Raw genomic sequence first — 21,075 nt, 5'->3', positions numbered from 1 at the left:
GAGGTACTTGATGAACTGTTCCCTCCAATTGACGACCAGTGAAGGTACCATAAGTACCAGCTGCTCGGCTAGGGGAATTTCCTGAGCTTCCTTCTCTTCCTTAATGGATGGCGCTAAGAGATCTTGAACAAAGGCCCCAGATGGAATCGCGGTGTGAGAGGAGCCTATCTTGGATAGGTGGTCGGTGAGCTGATTTTGATCTTGTACCATGTGGTGGTACTCGATACCATAGAATTTTCCTTCAAGCTTCTTGATTTTGGCGCAATATGCATCCATCTTTTCACTAGAGCAGGACCCATCTTTGTTGAGCTGGTTGATGACCAGCGTGGAGTCCTTGTATACCATGAGGCATTTGATGCCAAGCTCAATGGCTATACGGAGTCTGTGGAGACACGCTTCGTATTCGACGACGTTGTTGGATGCCAAAAAATGTATTTGGAGAATGTAGCTGGGCTTTTCCTTGGTCAACGTAATGAACAGAATGCCCACATCAGCACCATTGATGTTGAGGGCATCGTCGAAGTACATCACCTAGTGCTCAGGGCAAGTAGTGGCGAGCTCTTGGATCTTAGTCCACTTAGCGACGAAATCAGCGAGCGCCTAAGACTTGATGGTAGGCTTGCTTCTAAATTCGATGGAGTAAGTGTCGAGCTCCATAGCCCACTTGATGATGCGTCTGTTGGTCTCTTTGTTGCAGAGAATGTCCCCAGAGGGAACTCGGTGACCACGGTGATCTTGTAATAGTCGAAGTAATGACAACGCTTGTGTGACATGATCAAAATAGCATATAGTAGTTTCTAAACTTGAGGATAACAAGTTTTGGGCTCATTAAGGACCTCACTGATGAAGTAGACCGGACATTGCACCCTATAGGTGTGCCTAGCCTCCTCATGTTCAATGACGATAGCTGTGCTAACGACACGAGAAGTGGCGGCGATGTAGATCAGTAGAGTTTCATCTGGTCAAGGCGCCATCATGATTGGAGGCTTTGTTAAAAACAACTTGAGCTGCTCAAAAGTTGTATCTGCCTCCTCTGACTAGGAAAAGCACTCAGAGGCCTTGAGGAGCTTGAAGAATGGTAGTCCCTTTTCACCGAGGCACGATATGAAGCTGCTTAGAGTAGTCATGCAGCCTATAAGCTTTTGTATGTCCTTTACGTTGGTTGGACGTTTCATGTTGGTGATAGCGAAAACCTTGTCAGGATTGGGTTCGATGCCATGTGCGCTGACAATGTAGCCCAGGAGTATACCAGATGGAACTATAAAGATGCACTTTGAAGGGTTCAGCTTCAATCGGTACCTTTTTAAGTCAGCGAATGTTTCTTCAAGTTCAGCGATGAGATTATCAGTGGTCTTGGACTTGACGACCACATTGTTGATGTAAGCTTCAACGTTGCGACCGATCTGTTGGTCAAGGCACATCTGGATGGCCCTTTGGTAGGTCACCTCAGCGTTCTTGAGTCTAAAGGACATGGTGGTGTAGCAGTACGCACCGAAAGGCATGATAAATGATGTCTTGATCTGGTCTTCTTCCTTGAGGGAGATCTAGTGATAGCCGGAGTAATAGTCGAGGAAGGAGAGCAGTTCATAGCCAGTGGTGGAGTCTACAACCTCGTCTATCCGAGGCAGACCAAAGGGGTCTTTAGGGTAGTGTTTGTTAAGATCAATGTAATCAACACACATTCTCCATTCTTTATTCTTTTTTTGAATGAGAATAGGGTTTGCTAACCACTCAGGATGATACACTTCTTTTATAAATCCGGCAGCTAGGAGCAATTTTATTTCTACCCTAATATCGTCCTTCTTGTCTAGCGTGAATTGTTGGAGTTTCTGCTTGATTGGTTTGGTGGTCGGTGAGACATTCAAGGAGTGCTCGATCTTCTCCCATGGTACCCTCAGCATGTCTGTAGGTTTCCAAGCAAACACGTCGGTGTTTGCATGTAGGAAGGAGACGAGCGGGCTTTCCTATTTGGGGTCGAGGTGAGCCCCAATCTTCACGGTCTTGGAGGGGTCGTCGAGGCCAAGGCCAACTTCCTTGGTTTCTTTAAACTTGGCAGAGGCACGAGGAGGTTCCAGCGATGGGATCTCTAGGTCATTGGTGGGCACCATCTTGGCATCGGTGACCACACTAGCCATCTAGATAGAGAGGTCGGTGGCTTCAGCGAGGGTGAGACTCTCTGTCTCACAAGCGTAGGTGATGGAGAGGTTAGCTTGTAGGGCTAGGAGTCCTACAGGTGAAGGCTCTTCAGCACTAGATAAGTGTAGTGTGGTACAGCCATGAACTTGGCTAGAGCTGGCCGACCAAGTATGGCATGGTAGGCGGTGTTGAAGTCGACAACGTAGAAGTTGTTGTGCTCGATGCGGTAGTTGTTTGATATGCCAAACTGTACTAGTAGGGTGATCTCTCCAAGTGGTTTGGATGCCCTACCAGGTACCACACCCTAGAAGGAGGAGTTAGAGGGTGTGAGATCTGTTATCCTGAGGCCCAGCTCCTTTAGGGCTCCGGCGAAGAGGAGGTTCAGAGCGCTCCCACCATCGATGAGCACTTTTCTAAAAAGCACTTTCTAGATGGTTGTGTCAAGGTCAAGGGGGAAACGCCCTATGTAGGGGATGTCCAACCACTAGTCGACCCTACTGAAGGTGATGGAGACCTCAGACCTAGGGCGATAGCTGGGGTTGGCGACGATGTCTTCCACATTAACAGCGAGCACCCGATGGGCGGCGAGCATCCATTCTCTTCTGCTCTCGGTGGAGGTGAGGCCCCTGAAGATGGTGGCGACCACCTTGTGATCCTGGAAAGCATTGTTATTGCCCCCAAGTGGATGGCAGCCTCCGACGCCATCATTGTTGTCATCATCCGGCTTTTTGGCCTGGAATTCCTTAGCCAAGCCAAGGCAGTCCTTCATCTTATGCTTGGCATTCTTATGGAGAGGGCACGGGCCGTCGAGGATATTCTTGTATTGCTCATCGTAGTTGCACTTGGCTCGAGGCTTGTTAATAGCGGCGATGATATGGTCTGGTCAGCGGCGGCGATATTGACCAGACTTGGAGCCTTCTAGCCAATCACGGCCACTATCCTAATGGTGATTGCGGTCATCATAGTGGCGATCGTTGTGGCATTGGTCATCGGGGCGATCATCACTGCGGCGAGTTCGGCGATGAATGCCCACATCCTCGTTGAAGCGCACTTTGGCTTCTTCAGCATCGATGTACTAGTTGGCGATCGTAATCATCTTACCAATCCCTGTGGGTGGCTTATGGTTGAACTTGGAGCAGAGATTGTGGTGATGGAGTCCTCGAATGAAGGCGGTGATGACCTTAGCTTCTGTGATGTTAGGGATAGAGTTCCTCATCTCGGAAAAGCATCTGATGTAGCTACGGAGGAGCTCAGACGACTTCTAGTAGATGCGGTTTGAATCATGCTTGGTGCTCAGCCGAGTACATGTAGCCATGTAATTGTTGGTGAAGACCTTCTTTAGCTCTTCCCAGGATTGGATGGAATCTAGGGCGAGGCTTGTGAACTTGTTCATGGTGGTTGGTGTTAGCATGATAGGAAGATAGTTCACTATGACACTGGTGTCTCCTCCGGTGGCGTGGATAGCAGTGGCATAAGCCTGTAGCCATTGTGTGGGGTTCATCCTTCCCTCGTAGGGCTTGACCCTAGTGCTTTTGAAACCATAGGGCCACTAGAGTGTTTGGAGTGCCCTCGTGAATGCTGAGGGCCTTCAGGGTTGTTGATGTCATGATCTGCAGTGTTCCCAACATTGAGCAGCTCGAGAGCTGAGTCCGGGTTACCGTACTCTTGCTGATACTCCTAGTGGCAGCATACTTCTTCTTCATGGCGACTGAAGCAACATTCGTCGATACATGATCGTGCATCTTAGAGATTGTTGAGGTGCACTTGGATGTCCTGGTCGATGTCCTGGTCAACCTCCTAGTCATGTTGTTGGTGGTGTTCGATGTGGTTGCCCCTAGCTCCCCCTAGAGGGGTTGCCTATCGTCGTAGTGCTGGTTAGTGAAGCAACTTGGGCAGCGATTGGATCTTGATGCGGCTGATCAGTGAATCGAGCTTGTGGAGTATGAAGATCTCTGACCCTGGTGGATCTCATTGACCTGATAGTGCATCGCTTTAAGCATGGTGGCGACCTTGGTGACCTCTAGTGTCTACGGGAGCCAGGCAAGCACATTAGCGGCCCCTGCCAGGTTGGCACTTGGAGTCTTGTAGACATCATGGCTGTCAACATGGACAAACTCATCATCGAGGTTGCATTGGAGTGGCCTTCCTTGCGAGTCAAGATGAGCCTCGGCCATCACAAGGGTAGCCTCGTTTGCTTGGTGCTGCGCACAGTTGACATTCCTATTGACGTAGGCAGCCTAGTCCTCCTCGGTCTCCCCTTCCTGTAGGAGCCTATCGATGCTGACGTTGAAGATTGCGCCCCCACAGAAAGGAGGGAGAGGAAGTTGCTTGGTGGTGCTTTCAGTTAGAGTCTCCATAGAGCCCTAGGACTCGAAGTCCAGATTCTCCTCTAGGATGGTCTAGAAGGATGCACTGGGCCAACGGCCAATGTGTAGCATGTTGACAGCCGGTGGGAGCTGGTCGGTGATCTGGTCGATGGGAGGTTGGACATCTCCAACCTGGTCAGCGAACTTGCCCCTTAGGGCATCTTGGTAGGTGGCGGCGACGTTGGTGAGCCTGAAGGGCAGAGCCACAACCCTTGGAGTTTTCCGAGCAGCCTCTGACAAATCTGGATCGAAGGTTGGTCGGCGCTAAACCCGAGTGTCCAGAGCCGATTCGGTGATGGAGAGGCAATCGATGAGCTTTTGACCAACCAGATCAATGGATGCGATCAGATCATCATTGTTGATCTACCTCCTCTAGTAGCGAGGAAGCGGGCAGCAAGTTGTTGATGAAGGCAACCTTAGAGGCGGTTCTGAGATCAGATCTACTGTTATAGGTGTTGGGGTGATCGGCGTACAATCGATCTGCACCGGCTCAATGAGCTCTACAACTCCATCAGCATTGATGACCCACAAGATCAATCTGACTGTGAAGATCTAGCCATGCTGTGGGAGGGACAAAGAGCCTGCGGAACATACTGTTGGTGTTTCATACAAGCACCGGCAAGTAGATTTATAGTGATGCACATTAGGCTCGGATGGTGCGCTAAAGAACACAAGATTTATACTGGTTTGGGCTAAATGTCCCTACATCCAGTTTGTTGCTGCTCGTGTTATTAGCACCGAAAATGGTTCGTAGTAGGGGTACAAATGATTGAGAGAGGGAATGGTCCCAAGTCTGTGATGGAAGGGTCGAAAGGAGGCCAAGAGCTTGGTAGCAGCTCGACTGTGTGTGTTGTGTGTTGTGCCATCCAAAGTCGGTCCCCTTGTTGGAGGAAGCATAGCCCCTTTTATAGATGAAGGGGATGGCTTTACAAGTGTGAGGGCTAGGATACGTACTCTACCTAGCCTTGTGGCTCATGTCTACCCAGCCTAGTTTCCCTTTCTAATGGGTGCAAAAGGATGATAAGCGCCTACAATACTGTCGATGCCTCTGTAGAATGTCAGGATGGTTACAGAGCACTACCCCTCGCAGGGTATGGACTATAGTTTAGTGGCTTTGACTTATGAGCCTTACCCAGTCTTGCTCTGCACGTCTTTTGGTTCCTATGAATTTTTGTCGGAGGGACGTGGGGTCGAGGTCCAGAGTAGCACTATGGGCAAACTCTTCCGATCGAAGAGGGCGTCCGGAGGCTGAAGCGTGTGCTCCAATCCGGTGAACCCGAGGGGGCGGGAAGCGAGCGTCGCTCCCTTGGGACCATAACGTGGTGACAGCATATCCGTCATTTGTGGAGATCACAAATCCTTTTTCTGGAGCATAGTGGTTGTTGTATATCTTCGTTGGGTTTCATGTCCCAGAGCTAAAGGTGGTGCCTATAACTCTATAGGGAAAAGAGCACGCACCTACAATACTTTTTAGGCTCTGCTACACTCGGAAGGGTCTAAAGCTCTCATCCCGTTGTTCCCTGGCAGTACCTTTCCTGCCGGGGCATAGGGTATGGTCCTTGAAGCCGTGGTTGACCTGAACATCTTGTCTTGCCCTGTACCCATCATCATGAGGGAATGGGGAGAAGTTGTTAGGCAAGACGAAACTAGTCTTTAGACATCGAGTGGGGCGAGGTTCGTCCTCGGTCGTCAGGCGAGGCGGAGACCAGTCCTTATCCCTTGGGCGAGACCAAGCCCACCCCTCAGGGGTCGAGCGAGGCGGAGTCTATTCCTTAGCCATCGGGTGAGGCGGAGCTGGCCCAAAGGCGTCGAGTGAGGCGGAGACTAGCCCTTAGCCCTCAAGCCAGGCGAGGCTGGCCCAAAGGTGTCGGGCAAGGCGGAGACCAGCCCTTAGCCCTCGGGTGAGGCAGAGCTATCCCAAAGGCATTGGGTGAGGTGGAGACTAGCCCTTAGCCCTCAGGCAAGGTGAGGCTAGCCCAAAGGTGTCGAGCAAGGTGGAGACTTGTCCTTAGCCCTCGGGCGAGGCAGAGCTGTCCCAAAGGCATCGGGCGAGGCGGAACCAAACTCCCGTCATTCAGGCAAGGAACGTAGTGGCGCCCTTGTCCGTCCAGAAGTTTTTAACATTCAATGGTTATTGGTTCCACCGACTAGGGGTACCCCGGTCTTAGGTCCCCGATAGTAGCCCCTGAGCCTCCGGGTGATTCGGATAGAATCGCCTGGGGGGTGTTTTCGATTTTGTCGAAGTTACTTTGCCAGAGGGTGTGCGCGAGCACACCCGATGGGTGTAGCCCCCGAGCTCTCAGGGGATTTGAGTAGAGTCGCTCAGGGGGTAGTATCGGACCCTTCGTGGGTAAGGCTAAAAGACTTGGTTTTTCATCAACTGGATATTTTAAGGGAATCGTGGTATTCCGTTCGCGGGAATTTTATTCAGTGTTGGCCCGGCTAGGACCCGATTGTGGATCGAAGCCCTGGTGATGCTTGCGTCCTTGAGTCCTAGTAGTTTGTGGGGCCAATCCCTCGTTGGGACAGCCCTTTGGCTCTAGGACCCTAGGTGGGCCGACCTTCGGTCGTTATGGGCCCAGATGGGTTTAGTGAAGAGATTTTTCTGGTCCACGTCCCCTTTGTGGGAAAAGAGTCCGGTCGCTTTGGGAAAGCGAACTGCCCATCGCGATTTTGGTGGGAGAGGATAGGGATTGTGGGCATGTGTCCCACGATGTGATGCGACGGTGCACGTGGCTAGCTCAGAGATCGAGGGAGACGGTTGCCCTTCTTGCATCCGTCGCCACTATAAAACCACGGGGTTCGCCCCTAGGGTTCTGTACTTTGCTTTCTCGCCTTTGCATCTGTAGCTTTCACCACCAATCACCTTTGCTTCACACGCCAAGACTGTTGTCACTGTTAGGTTTGCATCTGCATTTACTACCGCCGTCGAGCTCACGTCTGCGCTGCCACCCTCGTTGAGCTCGCACCCACCTTCCCCCCGACGTTTTGATGGAGCTGTGGGGCAGATTCGGTATTACTTCTTGGCATTTGGAGGGCCTTGTCCACCGTGGCCTCCTTCGACCGCTGTCCGCCATTGGGGAGTGGCTGCTGCCTGGTGATGAGAGTGAGCCAGCGCCGCCCGAAGGGTATGTCGTGTCTTTTGCCATCTTCCATGAGCGGGGATTTGCCATACCCATGCATAGATTTCTTTGGGGGTTGTTGGATTATTACCAAGTGGAGTTGCAGCATCTTACCCCCATTGGTGTCCAACATATGGCAGCGTTTGTTGCCCTGTGTGAGGGTTTCCTAGGGATCGATCCCCACTTCGATTTGTGGCGACACTTTTTCACCGTTAGTTTGTCGAAGAGGAAGATTGGGGGAAGGATGTGAGCATGCCGATGGGATGTGCCAGCATTCATCTATGCCCCACCCGGTCGAGGGACTACCCACTGATGCATCTGTCATCCTCAAATAAGGGGTGGCACTCGTAGTGGTTTTACGTTAGGGACGACCTGAGTGCCACATTGCAGAAGTACTCTGGGCGCCTCATCGACGAGGCTTCAGAGTCATGGCAGTGGGGCTATCCGACTTCGGAGAAGAAACACCTTGCTGACCTTCTCGCCGCCATTCATGCTCTAAAGGTCCGAGGCATGAAGGGATCGGGGATCATTGGCATGCTTCCCTTGTACCGGATGGTTCCTGGAGAGTCATTCGAAGGAACGGTGCTCATTGATGAGGCGCTTGCTCCTTCTAAAGTGGCATAGTGTATCAGGGAGGCGATGGAGCCAATGAAGGACACCTCCAGCTCTGCCCTCAAACCTATGTATCCAGTGCCAGGGCATCCCCCAATGTGACTAGAACCCGAGTTCTTTGAATTTGTAAGCTTTCCTTCCCCGTGCCCTCCTTTTCGATTGAATTTCTAATCCTTTAATACCAACCTTGGGATGGCAGGACCAGCCGAGGAGGCTATTCTTCAAGGACTGCTCGGTCTTACTACCAAAGGATTGGGTCATGGTGGCGATGAATCATGTTGTGGCCGAGTGGGAAAAGAGGGCAAGGGAGCAAAAGAAAGCTGAGGAGTGGTGGAAGCAGGAAGCACATGATCGAGGAGAGGAAGTAAGCAATGATGATGACGATGATGACAACGATGATGATGTTGATGGGGTTGCTACCAGTGTGGATTGGGGCATCCTAGAGGACAAGGGCATGCTGTCCAATGCCCCTCCGTCTGTGTAGGAACCCCCTCGTCCCACGCGGAGGGAAGCAAGTCCGCAAGGTTGGTAGAGGTTGGAGCCGAAGAGTCCACCGCTTTGCGTGGGGTGCCGATAGAGGATCGGTGGGTGGCTGGATCCGAGGAGGCCCTTGAGGTGCTAATGGAGGAGGGGGGTCCTATTGCCATGTCTCATGAGAGGATGGTGGTAAGTGGATCCACCACCCAACCTGAGGTGTTGACCGAGAGGGGTGGCTCTATAGCCGCACCCTCGGAGATGAGGGAGATGAGCTCCCCTACCCAGGAGCAGGGGGCAGGTTTGAAGTGGTCCCGTCCTGATGAGTTGGGGTAGGGGTCTGGGGGTTCATCCCTAAAGCGCTCCCATCGACCGAAGGCATCGGGGTAAGCCACTGACTCCCCTATCTCTCTTTTATTTCATTTTTTTGTTTTGACTTTATGCCTTTTTCTCTTGTGTAGACTTTTGTGGATGGGCCGCCCTCTGGGGATGATGCCCAAGAAGAGCCTTGCCTGTCAGGCGGGATGGGTGGCGTTGCTCGATGTTGCTCCTATTTCAAGCAGGAGTGCCGACGATGCTACGGCTGCGTTGGTCGACTCGATAGTGGCCGTGGTGGCACCCACACCTTTGGTGGCCGCCGAGCAGGCGGGATCTTCCGTAGTGGGTGCGGCACCGCCGGCCGAGGGTCGCGTATCACCGGTGGAGGTGGTCGTGACTACGCCAAGCCAGGATCAGTCGGGCATAGCCACGGTGGTGCTTGAGGGCGTAGTGCAGTCCCCGCCACCAGGGGCCCAGGTGGATCTACCCGTGGCACTCAAAGTGGCCTAGATGGAGGAGGATCCAGTCGGAGGGTCCTCGAGCATCATGGTGGTGGTGAGGAGGACCAGGAGGGAGTTGCCCCTGGCCCCTTTGTCGGGAGGCAGCTGCTCCCCCACGTAGGGCGAGCCGCCGCTTCAGTGGATGGCTGCTTAGGACCCAACGTCGGCTCTTTTATGGCTCAACGACCATGTCGAGAGCATGGAGCGGGGGAGTCTCAACTTTGGGCTTTCGACTATGATGAGTGCCCTGGACCAGGTCAGAGGGGCCCTGCTTGAAATTGTCGTTCCTACTAGCCAGGTAAATGCTCGTTCTTCCTCGTTTTCCTCCTTCTTCAAGTACTTTTATGTTTTCGTATTTTGGATATCGGTCTTCTTTTCAGGTCATTGTTGCTCACAGTCGGAGCAAATCCTAGTTCCTCCATGAATAGAAGGCGGAATGGGATCACCTTGCCGAGGAGGCCCGGCTGCGAGGAGATGTGGGCGCATAGCTTGCTGCCGCCTAGCAGCGGGAGGCCCGGGCACGTCAGGATGCAGAGGAGGCCCACGGGATGTTTGAGGACTTGTCGGCGAGGACAAAGCTGGATGAGGAGGAGATCACCAGGCTCCAAAAGGAGTGAGACGAGCTACTGTAGAAGAATGCCGTGGCTAGTGAGAAGGCCGGCGAGCTCCTAGTGGAGCTACAGACGGAGCGGGACCTCAAGCTGAAGGCTGAGGAGAGGTCCACGACGTTGCTAGAGAAAGCAAACTAGGATACCGCGGTGATCAATTGGACCATTCGAGAGCACGACGAAGTGCATCAGGAGGCCAAGGCATGCCAAGTGGATCTTGGAGTCGAGGTGACCCGACAGCTGGATGCCAAGGAAGTTTCTACCGGTCTACGCACCGATCTCACCGAGGTTCGGGGGCTTCTCCAAGCTAAAGGTGATGAGTATGATTGCCTGTCCCTCACCATTCTGGCGGTCTATGACAACCTGCATGCGGCATAAGAGGAGGGGACCAGCTCGCTTGCAGCCCATGTTGCTAGTATCATGGCTTGGGTGGGCCAGCTTGAGGAGAGTGCTTTTCACACCGGGATCACCCAGGCCTTCACCGTCGCCCATTCTCATTACGAGAAGGAGATCAACCTAGAGGTGATGAGTGAAGGTTTCCCACCTACTTATGAGGATGATGAGCTGGACGCGATTGAGAAGGTGGTGGCTCCTCTTGTGAAGAACCTGGTGGATAATCTGAAAGAAATGGTTCTCCCTTCGCAGAAGTAGTTAGTCGAATAAATTTGAACAACACTTATATGTAATATGTGAACAAGTTTCGGTACTTTCGAGTTTGGAAGTAGTTTTGTGATTTTGCTTCATAATTTTGTTTTATTTGATTTCACCTTCTTCCCTTTTTGCAATCAAAGAGAGTGTTTATTCGATCCAACCCTTCCCTTTGTCTAAGGCCATAGGGCCGGTGGTGCTTTCAGGGGAAAAAATTTGGGTTGTGCTACTTGAGCGTACCAAAGCTGTCTGGTCATTTGGTTTTTTGTGGTCTTACCAATCTATTGCCCCAAATCTTGCCGCTGGTCTTGATGCGAGGAGGGAGTCTGATGTAATGATTGTTTTGAAAAAAGGAAGGGAGGTAGTCATACCTTTACCAGCCCCCAAGTGAGATCCAACCCTTGCGTTCGCTAGGGTCGGGTGTTACTGGAGACCAGAGTGTTAAGATGGAATCCCATTCTGTGGTTTTTGTGATAGGGTCGGCAAAGTCTTCGGATGGGGTTCCATTATTCCCCGTCCTGCCTTCCAACAGAATTCCCCAAATGGGGACTCTATGGGCTCGGCAAAGGGGGGGCCTTCAAACCTCTGTCCCTATATCGAGCGGCTCGAGCCCCCGAGTGATAGGGGTCGGCCGTAATTCGCGTGTTACCCTGTCCTCGATTTTTGTAATTGGAGGGGCCGAGTAGACAACACTAGCCTCGGTGGCTCAAGTATTGTGCTCAATGAGCTCGCTAACGGGTACGTTCGTGTGGAATCTAGGTCCATCATTTGTTGATGGGGTCAGAAGAGCCCTCTGGTGGCATTCCACAACTTCTTAACCTGCCTCCCGACAGATGCCCGAGCCATTCAATAGGCTCAGGTGGCCCGATGGCCTCTCCTCGATGGAGATTCTGTGGGTTTGATTCGGGATTAGAATCGAACGAGAAAAGGTTGAGACGTCCCTGTCCGCTTCTGAGCGGGGTCGGGCAGGGCCGCTGGGGCTCATCTCAGTTATTTCTCCCTAGCTCTGTTTGGCATGAGGCGGCCTCGAGCCCTTCGCGGGCTGGCCTTCAAACCTCGGCCTGCTGCCACCCAGATCGAATGAGGTGACGACCGTTTTGTGATGCGACACAAAGCATTGGGATGCAACATTTTGCATACGCAATATTTGAATGTATAATTTAATCAAAATGAAGGTGGGGTCGGTAATGTTACCTTGGTAGCACGAGTGATGGAAAGCTCCCACCAATGTGTTCGAGCCAGGTTTCAGGTCCGATGTTTCTGACGAGGCCGACGTAAACTGCATAAATATTGCTACTTTTGTTTTTGCGATTGATTTTTAAGCAATTTGCCAACTTCCCCCCTAAAAGGGGGGGGGCTCTGCAGGTGGACCCACCAAAGTCCTTTCGAGATGGTGGGAGCTAAGGCTAGCGGTGTGAGGAACTATGAACGCGATTATGCTGGCGAACCAAAAAGACTCCATAGCCAATGGAGGTGGTTTGTCCAGTTGTGCTCATCGTTGTATTCCCACACGCCGTGCTTTTGGTTTCCCAAACGTAAGGAGGGGTTAGGCTAAAAAAGGGTGTTTAAACAAACATGCGCCCTCGACAGCCCACGAGCGATGTTCGTGTCCCTGCCGTTGCTGGGGTTTGAAGCTCGACAAAGAATTCAACACTCAAAGTAAATAAACAGGGGTGCTTATCTTTTAGTTGGTCGTTTGTTCGTTGTTTTGACTGGGTCGACCGATCGACCCAGGGGGCCCGTTGGGCTCCCCTTGAAGGAGGTTCCATTGTTGGGTCGTCCCTAGTCCTACCTAGGGAAGCGGAGAGTCGCCTATAGGTGAGTGTGCCTCAGTTCTTGTGTCTATTGCGCATTAATGGTGGGCCATTCCCGGGTGATGTTCTGGCTTACCAGGCGACGTCCCATCGATTAGAGCGCGTCCTGTCATTTCCGATGTGTCACCTCAGATTTCTATCAGCATTGATTTTGCATTTGTATTGAATAGGGGAAGGTAGAGTTTTTCGTCCGAACCTTTCTCCTTTCCTTAGCTGCTAAGCCCCCTCTTTAAATAGGGGGGAGAGTTCTCACCGCACCTCCTCGCCAGCCTTCGAGCCGCCACCTCTTCTCCTTCCTTTCCACCAAATGTATCGGTTCCTAAGTAAGAGAGGGTAATGCCAGGGAGAGATAAACTCATAGGTCCGCCCGTGATTCCGGAGCGCAATGTTGAGCTGGAGGTTATCCAACATAGATGAGATGGCATGGTTTGCTTGTGTTGAGGAGGGGTCACCACTGCCGAAGGAGAAGAGGTGCCAGAGGGCGATGAGCGTTGTTGATTTCGCCGCCGCTGGTCGCGGCCTTCCTTCAGTGGGAGGCACTTTCTGCCCCCAACGCCGTTGTTGGGTTGGAGCTGATGATGATGGCATAGTCCCTGAATGTCCTGGCGGAGGGGCACCGTATTCACCGGCGCGGTGCTCGACATTGTAGATGATGGTGCCTTTGAAGGTCCCGCGACGTGGTGGGATAACGTCCCAGTGGAGGGGCACCGTATTCACTGGTGCGGTGCTCGACATTGCAGATGACGGTGCCTTCGAAGGTCCCACAATGCGGTGGGATGTTGCTGATGGAGGGCATGGTGCAGCAGCCGCAGTAGACAAACTGGCCCATGTACATGCCCGGACGTTGCCGATGGAGAGCTCGGCGCAGCGGCCGTAGTAGACGAACTAGCCCATGTACATGCCCGGACGTTGCCAATGGAGAGCTCGGCGCAGCGGCCGCAGTAGACGAACTGGCCCGTGTATATGCCCGGACGTTGCCGATGGAGAGCTCAGCGTGGCGGCCGTAGTAGTACTCATAGTAAAGCTAAGCAAAGAATGTAATTGAATAAGTTTGGGGGAGCCCCCGAGTGAAAAGTCCTTTGGATTTTTAGGAGTACACTAGTCTTTTGCGTGATGAAATCATTTTGTAAGTGGTTAATTTGTGCAAAAATGAACAAATTTTCATCTTTTGTTATGGCAAATAGCTTTTCAGTTTTTCTCTTCTTGTAGAAGAGGTTTCGGTGCCCTCCAACCCTTCCCATGGCCCAAGTTGTAAGAAACTAGGAGTGTGGGTGAATTAATTCTGATCACGCTAGTGAGCAAAGAGGTTGTAGCCACTGGGGCGTGGGTCTCCCGCAGTCCTACCAGTTGTACTCAGAATTTGTTCCCGAAATCTTAGTCCTTAGGACTTGTTTACTAGAAGATCAGAAAACTTAGATAAAGTTTTCAAAGATAACAGAGGAAGTGTTTGCAAGATAAATGTACTTGTACTTGTACCAGCCCCCGAGTGAGGTCCGGCCCCTCACAATTTGTAGGGGTTGGATGTCACTAAAGATCGAGGTTTTGTAAAGACAAAGACTGATAAGAAGAAACATGTGTTTATTTAAGGGTAAAAATGACATAGCTACTCAATGTTCCAGGCGTTGGTGAAGACCTCGCTGTTGATGGTTTTCAACCTATAGGTGCCCGAGCGAAGTACTTCCATGATGACGTAGGGCCCCTCCTAGGGTGGGGAGAGTTTGTAGCGGTCCTTGTTGCTCTGCACAAGGTGGAGGACGAGGTCCCCGACATTGAAGGTTCGACCCCACACCCATCGCCTGTGGTACTGCCACAACGCCTACTGGTACTTAGCTGAACGGAGGAGGGTGATGTCGCGGGCTTCATCTAGCTGGTCCATGGTGTCTTGGTGGGATCTCTTGGCCCCCTGTTCATCGTACGCTCTGATTCTTGGTGCTCCATAGTCAAGGTCCATTGGGAGAATAGCCTCGAAGCCGTAGACCAGGAAGAAGGGTGTGTAGCTGGTGGCCCGGCTAGGAGTTGTCCTTAGGCTCTAGAGTACAGCCAGAAGCTCAGCGAGCCAGCGCGCACCGAACTTGTTCAACTGGTTGAAAATTCTGGGCTTAAGGCCTTGCAGGAGCATGTCATTTGCGCGCTCGACCTACCTGTTTGTCCGGGGGTGCGCGATGGCTGCCCAATTGATCTGGATGTGTTGTTCATCGCAGAATCGAATGAATTTCCTACCGGTGAACTACGTGCCGTTGTCTATGATGATGGAGTTCAGTACTCCGAAGCGATGGATGATATCGAGGAAGAATAGCACAGCTTGCTCGGATTTGATCGTGGAGATCGGTCGAGCTTCAATCCATTTTGTAAACTTGTCTATGGTGACAAGCAAGTGGGTGAAGCCCCCAAGCACCTTTTTGAGTGGCCCAACCAGGTCAAGCCCCTAGACCGTGAAGGGCCACGTGATGGGGATCATCTAGAGCGCCTAGGCTAGAAGGTGAATCTACCGAGCATAGTACTGACACCCTTCGTAGGTGCATACAATTTGCTCGGCGTCGGCTATAGCGGTGGGCCAGTAGAAGCCCTGTCAGAATGCGTTCCCAACCAAGGTCCTTGGTGCAGCAAGGTGACCGCAGACTCCACCATGGATATCGCTTAGCAGAAGTTTTCCCTATTCGCTAGGGATACAGAGCTGTAGGATCCCCGTATGGCTGCATTTGTAGAGTTCACCTTCTACAAGAATGAAGGACTTGGCATGACATGCGAGCCATCGGGCTTCCATCTTGTCTACTAGTAGTGTGTCGTGGAGGAGGTAGTCAAGGTAAAGCATTCTCCAGTCATCGGGAGGGTCAGACTCTGCTGCTGGGTCCTCTTCAAGCTCCATGACCTCGGGGTCGGGCGGAGCAGTTGGCAGATCGGCCCCTAGGGTTGGACAAGATGGGCCATCGTCAGCCTATTTCGACCCTGCATAGCGTACTGAAGGTTTATGTTGATCGCTGGTGAAGACACCTGCCGGGACTGGCTCTCGGCCGGATGCTGCTTTCGCGAGTGTGTCGGCTGCTTTGTTGAGACACCTTGGGATGTGGTTGAGTTTGAGGCCATCGAATCTATCCTCTAGCCATCAGACTTCTTAGCAGTATGGCTCCATCTTGGCGTCGTGGCAGCATGACTCCTTCATGACCTGGTTGACGACCAACTGGGAGTCGCCCCTAATGTCGAGGCGTCGAATGCCTAGCTCAATGGCGATTCATAGGCCGTTGATGAGCGCTTCATATTCTGCGATATTGTTTGATGAGGGGAAATGGAGCCGAACCATGTACCTCATGCAGACCTCGAGGGGAGATATAAAGACTAGTCCTGCACCGGCACCCTTCTTTATCAGCGATCCATCAAAGTACATCGTCCAACACTCTTGATCCATGATTGCTGGTGGCATCTGGACCTCGGTCCACTCCGTGATGAAGTCAGCTAGCACCTGGGGTTTGATCGCTGTTTGGGGGGCATAAGTAATGCCCTGATCCATTAGCTCGAGTGCCCACTTTGCGGTTCTTCCTATAGCGTCATGGCTATGGATGACCTCACCAAGGGGAACGACGTCACGACTATCACAGGGTGTGACTCAAAGTAGTGGCGTAGATTCCTCTTGGTGATGAGGATGGTGTAGAGGAGTTTCTGGATTTGGGAGTTGCAGGTTTTGGAGTTGGATAATACCTCACTGATGAAATATACAGGGCGCTATACCTTGAAGGCGTGCCCCTCTTCTTCCCGCTCAACAACCAAGGCGGCACTAACAACTTGCATGGTGGCCACTATATATAGGAGGAGGGATTCTCCATTGCTTGGAGGGACCAGAACTGGGGTTTAGTTAGAAATTGCTTAACCATGTCAAGCGCCTCTTGAGCCTCGGTTGTCCACTCGAAGCAGTCGGACTTCTTCAGGAGTCGATAAAGGGGGAGTCCTCGTTTGCTGAGGCGCGAAATGAATCGGCTGAGGGTGGCAAGGCACCCTGTGATCCGCTAAACCCCCTTTATGTTTTGGATCGGGCCCATCTTTGTGATGGCTGATATTTTCTCTGGATTGGCTTTGATTACGCACTCGGAGACAATGAAGCCGAGCAGCATGCCCCTCAGAACCCCGAAAACACATTTTTTGGGATTGAGTTTGATGCCGTTTGCTCAGAGTTTTGCAAAGGTTTGTTCGAGGTCGGCGACAAGGTGGTTAGCCCGTTTAGACTTAACTACGATGTCGTCGACATAGGCCTCAACGGTTCACCCAATGAGGTCCCCAAAGCAGTTGAGCATACAGTGTTGGTAAGTTGCCCCTGCGTTCTTCAGACCGAACAGCATTGAAATGTAGCAGAACGATCCGAAGGGGGTGATAAAAGATGTCGCGAGCTGGTCGGACTCCTTCATCGTGATCTGATGGTAGCCGGAGTATGCATCAAGGAAGCAGAGGGTTTCGCACCCCGAGGTGGAATCGACTATTTGGTCTATTCGTGGCAAAGGAAATGGATCCTTTGGACACGCCTTGTTGAGGCCTATGTAATCGACACATATTCTCCATTTCCTGCTCTTTTTTGCACAAGAACAGGATTTGCTAACCACTCTAGGTGGTGTACTTCCCTGATGAACCCAGTAGCCAACAGTTTTGCTATCTCTTGACCAATGGCTCTGTGTTTTTCCTTGTCAAAGCGGCGTAGGCATTACTTCACCAGTTTGGAGCCTAGGAGGATTTTTAGGGTATGCTCGGTGACCTCCCTCGGGATGCCTGGCATATCCAAGGGTTTCCACGCAAAGATGTCTTTGTTATCACAGAGGAAGTTGACGAGCGTGCTTTCCTATTTGGAGGAGAGTGCGGTCCCGATGTAGACTTTTTTGCCCTCGGAGCTACTAGGGTCCACGAGGACCTCCTTGGACCCTTCCATCGATTCAAACGACCCGGACAACTTCTTCGCGTTGGGTGCTTCTTCAACGGCCTCCTCCCTAAGGGTGGCGAGCTCTTTGGAGGTGACGACTGCTGTGGCATGGCCGCAGCATTCGACTTCGCACTCGTAAGCACGACGGAAGGAGGTGTCGATGGTGATGATCCCACGGGGGGCCGGCATCTTCAGCTTAAGATATGTATAGTTGGGGACGGCCATGAACTTCGCGTAGCATGGATGTCCAAGGATGGCATGGAAGGTTTTGGGGAACCCTACCATGTCAAAGGTAAGGGTCTCAGTCCTGTAATTGGACCGATCCCCAAAAGTGACGGGCAGATCGATCTGCCCTAGTGGCATGGCCTGTCTACCAGGTACGATGCCATGGAAGGGCGCTTGGATGGGGCAAAGGTTTGTTCGGTCAACGCCCATCTCATCGAGTGTCTTGGCGTACATGATGTTGAGGCTGTTGCCTCCGTCCATCAATACTTTTGTGAGCCGCTTTGGGCTGACGATTGGGTCGATGACAAGTGGGTACCTTCCTAGGTGTGGGATGACATTTGGATGGTCAGTCTGGTCGAAGGTTATGGCAGATTCTGACCACTAGAGGAAGGCAGGCGTGGCCGATCCGACCGTATAGACCTCGCGGCATGCGACCTTCTAGCGGCGCCTGGAGTCGTAGGCCGCTGATCCTCCGAAGATCATGAGGGCACCATTCAGCATTGGGAAGGCGTCGTCCTTCTCCTCAGCATCATCAGTGGGGGCAGGTTCCTTCCCCTGCTCCTCCTTGTTGAGGCCCCCGGACAAGTATTTGCACATGAGGCCACAATCCTTGTATAGATGCTTGGCCGGGAAAGCATGGTTTGGGCATGGCCCCTCGAGCATTTTCTCAAAGTGGTTTGGAGCGCCCTCTGTGGGCTTCCGACCACCCTTGCAGTCATCTGCGGCCATGAGCGAGTTGTCACGCCATTGCTTCTTATTCTTTCTTTTGGCGGGACGGTTGGAAGTGCCTTTGCTAGCGTCCTCGTCCCGCCTCGCATTGCCATCGGAGCGGTCGAAGATGGCTCCAACCACCTCCTCTCCTGAGGCATGGCTGGTGGCGATGTCTAGGAGCTCCTTAGTGGTCTGCAGGCCCCTGTGCCCCAGCTTATGAACCAGAGACTCGTAGGTTGTCCTAGATAGGAAGCCTCCTATCATGTCGGCATCGGCGACGTTAGGGAGCTTGTTGCACTGCTGAGAGAAGCATCGGATGTACCCGCGGAGGGTTTCATCGGCCTTCTAGCGGCAGTTCTTGAGGTCCCATGGGTTTCCGGGGCATTTGTATGTGCCCTAGAAGTTCCCCACGAAGATCTCTGTCAGATCCACCCAACTTTGAATGGCGTTGGACGGTAGGTGCTCCAACCATGCTCGTGCCGAATCGGCCAAGAATAGTGGGAGATTGAGAATAATGAAATCATCATCACTCACACCACTGGCCTAACATGCAAGCTGATAGTCTTCGAGCCAAAGCTCAGGGTTTATTTCCCTAGAATATTTAGGGATGTTGGTAGGCGGTCGGTACCTTAGTGGGAACGCAGCGTTGAGGATGTGTCGGCCGAAGGACTAAGGGCCTGGCAGGCCAGGGCTCGGGCTTCGATCCTCGCCACTGTCATAGCGTCTGCCACATTAAGGATGGTAGCCGTGGTGGGCTACCTCTCCTGCGTCACCGTGGGTGCACCTGCGAGCGTCGATGGTGATGCGTACATCACGGTCATGGCCGAGACGTTGATGCACCGGGATGGCGGAGGGCTGCCTACCGCCTGGCGGTGTCTGGTGAACAGACGTGTCCATGGTGGGGTGCACCGAGGGCATACGCTGGCTAGCATCAGGCTCACGTCATCGGGACAATGAACTTTCTGCCTGCTGTGCCGCCGCACGCTTGAGCAATGTGCGAATTTCTCGGTGGGCGCGGCGATCCTCAGACGTCGCGGTCTCCGGTAGGCCATGAAGCAAGGTGGTTGCTGCGGCGATGTTTTGGCTCACTCGAGCGAAGAGAGGGAGGCTCCCGTCGTTGATGAGGATCCTCTGGTGTATGGTGCGGGCCGTGGCACGTGCGCGCCCACCGCCTTCACGGCGTTCAATCTCACGATTGATGTCCACGTATTCCCGGACGAGCCCTTGTTCGGCCTCATCGATCTCTAGCTTGCGGGCTCTTAGCTGCTCCATCCCCAAGTGAGATGGGGTTGTTGCCTCCCCCCAGACCTACCGTCAGGGTCGCTTGTTGGGGTAGCCTCTTCCCCGGAGACGTCCTTGATGTGCCCCTTGGGGGTCCACGCCATGAAGCACTCATGGGAAGGGTGATGGCTCCCCCTACTGGAGTCTAAGCTGGAGAACAATCTCGGCTCCTCCATGAGGAGCCAATGGAGAGTCTCCATATCAGGTTCAATTGTCCCCACAAACTTGCTGTCCGTGAGCAGCTGAACCATGCGTAGTGCTAGAAGGTGGCCAGCAGTCGCCGCGGTGTTGTGGAGACCGAATGGAAACGCTGTCGGGGCGCTTCGTACAGGGCCTTTCAAAAATAAAGTGATGCTGCGTGGGGCCTCCCTAGATAACTAGGGTCCAAGGGAGTCACCCAGCTGGCCCTCAAGCCTCAGGTGGCTGAGGTTGATGGAAGGGAGAGACTGTGTGGCCGTGTGGGCTAGCGCCAGCTCTCCTCCTAGTGTGACGATGAAATCTAGGTCGCCGAAACGCATGTGTGCGCCTAGGACCTAGCTGATCATGTAGGTGGCCATCCAAGGCCTGATTTGGAACATGCAAAGGCCCCTACCTAGCGTGTCAACTGTCGGTGTTTTGTACAAGCACCGGCAAGTAGATTTATAGTAATGCGCGTTAGGCTCGGATGGTGCGCTAAAGGACACAAGATTTATACTGGTTTGGGCTAAATGTCCCTACGTCCAATTTGTTGCTGCTCGTGTTATTAGCACCGAAAACGGTTCGTAGTAGGGGTACAAACGATCAAGAGAGGGACTGGTCCCAAGTCTCTAATGGAAGGGTCGAAAGGAGGCCAAGAGCTTGGTAGCAGCTTGACTGTGTGTGTTGTGCCGTCCAAAGTTGGTCCCCTCGTTGGAGGAAGTGCATCCCCTTTTATAGATGAAGGGGATGGCTTTACAAGTGTGAGGGCTAGGATGCGTACTCTACCTAGCCTTGTGGCTCTCGTCTAACCAGCCTGGTTTCCCATTCTGATGGGTGCGAAAGGATGATAAGCGCCTACAATACTATCGATGCCTCTGTAGAATGTCAGGATGGTTATAGAGCACTGCCCCTCGTAGGGTATGGACTGTAGTATAGGGGCTTTGACTTATGAGCCTTACCCAGTCTTGCTCCACATGTCTTTTGGTTCCTATGAATCTTTGTCGGAGGGACACCGGGTCGGGGTCCGGAGTAGCGCTGTGAGCAAAGTCTTTTGATCGAAGAGGGCGTCCGAAGGCTAAAGCATGTGCTCCGATCTGGTGAACCCGAGGGGGTGGGAAGCGAGCGCCGCTCCCTTGGGACCATAATGTGGTGACGGCATATCCATCATTTGTGGAGATCGCAAATC

This window comes from Miscanthus floridulus, chromosome 2 (genome assembly GCF_019320115.1).
Source record: "Miscanthus floridulus cultivar M001 chromosome 2, ASM1932011v1, whole genome shotgun sequence".
Lineage (NCBI taxonomy): Eukaryota > Viridiplantae > Streptophyta > Magnoliopsida > Poales > Poaceae > Miscanthus > Miscanthus floridulus.
This window is presented reverse-complemented; position numbering follows the sequence as displayed.